The sequence below is a fragment of the Brassica napus genome, chromosome C5 (genome assembly GCF_020379485.1).
Source record: "Brassica napus cultivar Da-Ae chromosome C5, Da-Ae, whole genome shotgun sequence".
Lineage (NCBI taxonomy): Eukaryota > Viridiplantae > Streptophyta > Magnoliopsida > Brassicales > Brassicaceae > Brassica > Brassica napus.
The window spans coordinates 36,144,807-36,153,092 of NC_063448.1; the positions used below are offsets into that span (position 1 = coordinate 36,144,807).

At 45.5% G+C, this 8,286-nt stretch overlaps 1 non-coding gene across 1 annotated transcript; it reads left to right on the plus strand.

Moving 5' to 3' along the window:
* Nucleotides 1-7,675: 7,675 nt before the first annotated feature.
* LOC125588009 lies at nucleotides 7,676-7,782 on the plus strand. The gene has a single exon (XR_007324405.1). It is a non-coding gene; the product is annotated as a small nucleolar RNA R71 (small nucleolar RNA).
* Nucleotides 7,783-8,286: the final 504 nt, after the last annotated feature.

Genomic DNA, 8,286 nt, shown 5'->3' on the forward strand with positions numbered 1-8,286 from the left:
GAACTTGGCTGAAGTCTTTGCTTGCTTCTTCACCGTCTTGCTCAGCGCCTTGCACTTGTCCTTCAGCTTTTCGATTGTTCTGTCTTGTGCCTTGTTCCATCGCTGAAGTCGGCCAATGTGGTCATGAGCGTCACGAAGCGCACCAGGGGGAAGGACTCCATCATGTGGCTTGAAGTAGTAGCGTGGAGGTCCATAGATGGGTACAGATTCTTCCCTAGGAGGTTCCGTGAAGTCGTGTCTCGTCGGAACACTCCTTTTCCTTGGTGCAGCAATGGGACCGAGAGACCCGTGTTCTCCAAGAAAGTCTTCTTGGGATAAGTTGAAGCTGATAGCTCCAGGTCTCTCTAAGCTCGTCAGTCTCTGGTTTGGAAGAACCACTTCGACCGGCTTGCCCTGCAAGTAGTAGTGGTAGACGTAGTCCTTCCCATACATCCCACTGAAATAGGTGGCAATCCTCAAGTAAGTGCCATCGATGAACTTAGGCCCTGCTGCGTCCTTTCCCAAGGGAACATTCAGAAATTGGAGCAGTGGTGTGATCATCCCGCCTATCCCAACCTTTGGTTGCGAATCAGTTGTGTACCATGCCCAGTCTCTGTAGTGCTCGAGACGATTCACGAAGAAGCTGACCATCCCGAAGGAAGCATAGATGTCGTTGCTTGGAAGGGGCAACGTTCCAGGTGGGGCGTAGGGGCGGATAGCCGGGCAGAGCAGTCGCATGTCTTCCTCGGTGACATTACCAGCTTGCTTCCGTGGGTAGAATGCATGGACGAGCATCCTATGGAGGTAACGTACAGACGGGTGCCGGATATGTGAGTTTTGTCAGCCCCGGTAGAGTGCTTGTTTCCATTGATTAACTTCCAAAGCTGAGTGGGGAGGTTTTCACACTTGGGAAGGGAGTAGTCTGCCAAGTCTTGGAAACCCATGACTCTCCCAATGTCTTTGAAGTTCATGTTGTACTCTCTCCCATTGACCTTGAACTTTATTTTGCCCCATCCTTGCCTCACGTGCGGAGCGTCATGGTAAGAGACCTCAAGGGAAGACAAGAACTGACAGGAGACATCCCGGTAGGCAAGGTAGGCCATGGTGAGGAGTTTGGGCATCTTCAGGTGCCCCCAGCATTGCCTCAATATCAGAATCGAGACCCACTTCCTTCAGCAAATCAAGGTCAGCGAATCTGGTTGGAGTCCAAGTTACCCCATTCAGCAAATGATGATACAGCTCTTCCTCAGATGGAGTTTTCGCCCTGTCTCTATCATCAGCAACCTCCTTCCCCTTGGACATCTTGGCCCTCTTTGTAGGAGCCTGCTCATCTGCACTTTCATCGCCACTCTCCTCATCTGTGGCAACTGCTATACTCTTTCCTGCCCTCTTCTCTTGCTCCTTTGCCTTCTTTGCAGCCACGGTTTGCTGTCGAGAAGTCCTTTGTGTCCCAGAACCAGCTCGTTCCGAGGCTAAAGCCTTTCCTCTCAACGAAGACTCTTGTCTTTCAGGTTCTTGTCTCTCAGCATTCTACTTTCCCTTAGTTTTCTTAACCATTGTACCTGAGAAATACAAAACTTGGAAAGGGATAAGTGGATTGACTTTGCAAATGTAAACTTCAAGAGGCAACGTAAAGAATCACAATTCTCAATCTTTTCATCATGTGAAAATTACAAGACAAGTAAAATTCAATAATCAAAGTAATTCTAGAATGAGAGGGTTCTCTATTCAAACCTTTCAACACCTTAACATACTAACTCACCCACTAACACACTCAATTAGGATCAATTTCGAAAAGCCCCAAATCCATGAACCCTAATTTTGCCAAAGTTCAAATTAAGCTCAATTCCACCATCAATTCAACAACCCAACTTGATATATAAGCTTTCCCTAGTCTATTTTACCACAATCAAGCAAGAAAATGACCAAATTTCGATTTTCAAATTCTAGGGTTCATGGACCTACGAATTTGAATTTAAAAACATAATACCTTGCTTTGGATGAAAGGAAACGGGGAATTGGTGGTGAGGAATAGACTGTTGGGGCGAAAGCTTGGATTTAGAAACAAGAACTAGGAGATTTGAGTGAGAATTGAGAAAGTTAGGAGATTTTTGGTGTGGGTTTTGGTTGAGAGAGTATGAGTGTTTGTGAGAGGAAGGGAGAGTGAAATAGATGAAGGTCGTGGGTCTGGGTAGGTCTAGGGTCGTCCGGTTAGGTTTAGGGCTGGTTAACTCGAATTAAACCGGACAAAATCGAAGAGGGACTTACCTGGACCGGCTCGAGAGCGACCTGGAGTGGTCGCTCTGATAGGTCGCTCCGGGTCATTTTCTCGCGTCGTGTGTCGACGAAAGGGCGAGCGACTCGTAGGTGTCGCTCGGAAGACATCGCTCTGATCGACAGAAAACACGAGCGACCTCACGTGGTCGCTGCGAGACATCGCTCCGAGAGTGATTCTCGAGCCCCGGAGACAGAAATGCGAGCGACTTAGCCGAGTCGCTCTGATCACGTCGCTCCCAGCTGGAGCGACCTCGTGGCGTCGCTGCGGAACCTCGCTCCCACGCTCGATTATTTGCCTTGACCGGATCGATGAACCACCTGAACACTACTTCAACACTTTTCCTTTTTTTTTTTTTATGAAATATGATGAAAATGAAAATACCAATGCAATATGTACAAGGATACGCATGGGACTTCCTCCCAAGTGAGCTTGTTTTAAGTCTCTAGCTTGACTTTGCCTCCTTTTGGATTAGGCTGGGGTAGGATCAGACAGTGGAGTTGAAACTCCATCTTCCTCAGGTGCATCTGCCATGTAGAGCTTAACCCTTTGCCCATTGACTGTGAAGTCTCTTCCATCAGTACTCCACAAAACTATTGCTCCATATGGCTTAACCTCTTTGACCTTGAAAGGGCCGGACCACCTTGACTTAAGCTTTCCTGGAAACAACTTCAGTCTTGAGTTGTAGAGAAGAACTTGATCTCCTTCTTTAAACTCTCTCTTTAGGATATTCTTGTCATGGAAAGCTTTAGTCTTCTCCTTGTAGATCCTTGAGTTTTCAAAGGCATCCATTCTTATCTCATCAAGTTCATGTAGCTGAAAAAGCTTTTTCTCCTTGGCACTCTTGATGTCAAAGTTCAGCAACTTTACTGCCCAAAGTGCCTTGTACTCAAGCTCCACTGGTAGATGGCAAGCTTTCCCGTACACTAGGTTGAAAGGTGTGGTCCCCAGAGGTGTCTTGTAAGCTGTCCTATAAGCCCAAAGCGCATCATCAAGCTTAACTGACCAATCCTTCCTTGTAATCCCCACAATCTTCTCCAAAATGGACTTGATCTCTCTGTTAGAAATCTCAACTTGACCACTTGTTTGAGGATGGTAAGGAGTTGCCACCTTGTGCTTAACACCGTTCTTCCTGAGAAGTCCCTCAAGCAGTTTGTTGATGAAATGAGACCCTCCATCACTGATTACAACTCTTGGAACTCCGAACCTTGGAAAGATGGTGCTCTTGAACATCTTGATTACCACTCTTGCATCATTGGTGGGACTTGCAATAGCTTCCACCCATTTTGAGACATAATCAACAGCTACCAGGATGTACTTGTTGCCATGTGATGATGGAAATGGCCCCATGAAGTCAATACCCCACACATCAAACACTTCAACTTCAAGGATTGGATTCTGAGGCATCTCATTCCTCTTGGTGATGTTTCCCCTCCTTTGGCATGAATCACACCTTGAAACAAAGTCTTGTGTGTCCTTGAACATGTGTGGCCACCAGAATCCAGCTTGTAACACCTTAGCAACAGTCTTGAAGGTAGCAAAGTGGCCTCCATAAGATGATCCATGACACTGTGTAAGGATCCCATCAATCTCCTCATTAGCAACCACTCTCCTATAAAGTTGATCTTTGCAGAGAATGTAGAGGTAGGGCTCATCCCAGTAGTATCTCTTCACATCCTTGTAGAACTTCTTCTTGGCATAACCCACAAGATTCAAAGGCTCTTTTCCTGTGGCTAGGTAATTCACCAAATCAGCATACCAAGGTTCTTTCTCTTCTGTTGCCTTGACTTCTTCAAGCTTCCTTCCAGTCTCACAAACTGCTATCACTGCTCCAATAGCCATGATCTGTTCCTCAGGGAGTCCTTCATCAATTGGAATGCCACACTCCACTCTCAGCCTGGACAAGTGATCAGCTACACCATTCTCAACTCCTGGCTTGTCCTTGATCTCTAAATCAAACTCTTGCAGCAAAAGAATCCATCTCAAGAGCCTGGGCTTTGCATCCTTCTTCGCCAAAAGGTGTCTCAACGCAGCATGATCTGTGTAGACAATGACTTTAGATCCCACCAAGTAGCTTCTGAACTTCTCAAAGGCAAAGACAATGGCTAGCATCTCCTTCTCTGTTGTGGCATATCTCATCTGAGCATCATTCAGGGTTTGGCTCGCGTAGTAGATCACATGGGTCTTGCCATCTTTCTTCTGCCCCAAAACAGCTCCCACAGCATAATCACTAGCATCACACATGATCTCAAAGGGGAGATCCCAATTAGGTGGCTGGACAATTGGAGCACTGATGAGTTCACCTTTCAGCTTCTTGAAGGCTTCTAGACACTCCACATCAAAGCTGAAGGTGGCTTCTTTGCACAGCAGCCTGGTCAATGGTCTAGTGATCATGGAGAAGTCCTTTATGAATCTCCTGTAAAACCCAGCATGACCAAGAAAACTTCGGATGTCTTTCACTGTCTTTGGTGGGGGCAAACCAACCATAACATCGATTTTGGCCTTATCCACCTCAATCCCCTTCTCTGAAATCTTGTGCCCCAGCACAATCCCTTCTTTGACCATGAAGTGACACTTCTCCCAGTTCAGCACAAGGTTGGTGTCTTCACATCTCTGTAGGACCCTGCACAAATTTGACAAACAAGCAGAAAACGAAGATCCATAGACAGAGAAATCATCCATGAACACCTCCACAACATCCTCAATCAGATCAGAAAAGATCGACATCATGCACCTTTGAAAGGTGGCTGGAGCATTACATAGACCAAATGGCATTCTTCGATATGCGAAGGTACCATAAGGACATGTGAATGTTGTTTTCTCCTGATCATTGGGATGTATGGGGATCTGGAAGAATCCTGAATATCCATCAAGAAAACAATAGAATGGATGATTTGCAAGTCTCTCAAGCATCTGATCAATAAATGGAAGTGGAAAATGATCTTTTCTAGATGCAGAGTTCAGTTTTCGGTAATCAATACACATTCTATGCCCAGTGACTGTTCTTGTTGGTATCAATTCATCCTTGTCATTTTTAATCACAGTTATACCACCCTTTTTTGGCACAACATGCACAGGAGATACCCATTTAGAATCTGAGATAGGGTAGATAACACCAGCATCTAAGAGTTTAAGAATCTCTTTCTTTACAACATCCTTCAGGTTAGGATTTAACCTTCTTTGATGCTCGATAGAAGTCATTGATTCATCCTCAAGATGTATCCTATGCATACACAAAGAGGGTGATATTCCCTTGATGTCATCAAGTGAGTAACCTATTGCTTTTCTAAATCTTTTAAGTGTTTTCAAAAGTTCAGATAGCTCAGTTTCAGTAAGTTCACTACTCACAATGACTGGATAAGTTCCATTAGGACCAAGAAATGCATACCTTACACCATTGGGGAGAGGTTTAAGCTCCACTTTAGGCGCCTTAAGCTCGCTCCAGTCGTCTTGCTGGGTGTCCCCTTGTTGAATGACCGAGGCTTCCTGATGGACAATTTGAGGCAGCTCCTCATACTGATCCTTACTACCAAATCCTCTGTGTGAATCCAACATCATCCCATAGGCAGCACTCTCCAGGTTCTGAATCACTTCAGCTTCCCTCTCTATCGTCAAAGCATGCTGTAGAGGGTCTTCTAGTGACAACTCTTCAAGGAGCTCATCAGCAAGGGCATCCATCTCTTCAATGTAGAAAACTTGCCCTTGAACTGTTGGTTTCTTCATTACCTCCTTGATGTCAAAGTGAAGAACATGCCCTTTACCCAAGTGGAGATCAATCTTGCCCTCTTTCACATTAACAATTGCTCCTGCTGTAGCTAAGAAAGGCCTTCCAAGGATTAAAGGATCTGCAGCTTCCTCACCCATCTCAAGCACCACAAAGTCTGTAGGGATCTCATATTTTCCAACCATAACGGGGAGGTCCTCCAAGATACCCACAGGGTACTTCACTGAACGATCAGCCAATACCAGAGACAGTCTACACTTCTTGTACTGAGTGAAACCAAGCTTCTTAGCAACAGATAAAGGCATCAAGCTGACACTAGCTCCCAAATCGCAGAGACATCTATCAAATACCATAGGTCCAAGAGCACAAGGTAATGTGAAGCATCCTGGATCTTCTAGCTTCTTTGGAACAACAAGCCTCTGGATGATGGCACTGCACTCATGAGTGAGAATCATCATGCCCTCCATCTCCTTCTTCTTTGCAGCTACAACATCTTTCAGGAACTTGCTATATTGAGGAATCAGCATGAAAGCATCAATGATGGGCATTGTGACTTGAACTTCACTCATTTGCTTCTCAAATAGAGCTTTGTACTTCTCTAGCAGCTGCCTCTTGAATCTACCAGGGAATGGTAGTTTGGGTTCATAGGGAGGAGGAACAAAAGAATTCTCACTTGCTGGAGCAACAACTTCACCATCTTTCACTGTTTTCTTCTCTTCCCCAACCTTTCCTTTACCTTTTGCTTCCACAATCTTCTCCAAGATTTCATCATTGATTTTCTCATCAACAATCACCACTTCATCATCTATGTTGATGGCAACCCCCTCACCTTGTTTCTCAGCATCCTTGGTGAGAGCTTTCTGAGGTAACTCCTTACCACTCCTGAGGGTGATAGCTTTCATGGTCTCCTTGGGGTTTTGCTCAGATTTTCCAGGTAAAGAACCTTGTTGGCGATTTTGTTGAGTGTTCATGGCAGCAAACTGGTTCTCCAAGGTTCTGAACTTGTTGTTGAGCTCATTGTAGCTTCCATCAATCTTTGAGTGAAGGTTCTTCAACTCATAGCCAACATGCTTCTCACTTCTTGTCTGAGACTCCAAGATTTGTTTTAGTAGGGCATCAGTGCTGCTGACTGAGGAGTAGAGGTAGAAGTAGTAGGTTGTTGTTGGGCAGGTTGTTGTCCTTTGTTGTGGAAACCAGGAGGAGGGTTTGTTGAGGCTGATAGTTGCCTTGCTGGTTGTTCTAGGCTGATAACCACTCTGTTGGTTGTTGGGGTAAGATCTCTGTTGGTAGTTGTTGTACTGAAAGTTTGGCTCTTTCTTGTACCAGGTACCATTGTTGTTGATGAAGCACAACTCTTCTTGCCCTTCCAAACCATCAACTTCTTGGCAACAGGTGTGGCTTCTTGGTTTGGGTTACCAACAAAGTGCAGCTGCTCCTGGGTGGCCTTATCAGCAATAAGAATATCAATCTTATCCTGGAGAGACTTTAACTCCTTCCTCGTCTGCTTGTCATCTGTTCTACTGCCTCTGTCGTGGTCTCCACTGTAGATTGCATCACTCTTGACCATGTTGTCGACCAGCTGCTCTGCATCCTCCTCTGTTCTTCCCAAGAAGAACCCATTGCTAGCTGTATCCAATCTGGCTCTGTACTTAGGAAGAGCACCACAGTAGAATGTGCTCAACAAGCTCTCCTTAGAGAAACCATGGTGTGGGCATTGAGCTTGGTAGCCCTTGAATCTCTCCCAGGCGTCACTGAAGCCTTCCAAGTTCTTCTGTTGAAAGCTGGAAATCTCATTTCTCAGCTTAGCAGTTCTTGAAGTAGAGAAGAACTTCTCCAAGAATGCTTTCTTGCAGTCATCCCAAATGGTGATAGAGTCGCTGGGTAGAGACTTTTCCCACTGACGTGCCTTATCCCCCAAAGAGAAAGGGAATAACTTCAGCTTTAAGGCATCCTCGACACACCATTGGTTTTTGACAACCCACAGTAGCTGTCGAACCTGTCCAAGTGATCAAATGGGTCCTCTAGAGCCAAGCCATGATACTTGTTGTTCTCGATCACGTTGAGGAGTCCTGATTTGATCTCAAAGTTGTTGGCTGCTACAGCTGGTGCTCGGATTCCCAATCTATGACCATGAATGTTGGGGCGGTCATAAGTGCCAATGGGTCGAGCTGCTCGCTGTTGGTTTTGTGGAACGTTGTTGGCATCATTTTGAGGTATGTCTCCCATATCAGTATCCAATCTCTGCAAGTGAGCCTGTTGCTCTTCTTCTCTCCTCTTTCTAGCACACTCTCTCTCTAAAGCTCTGATG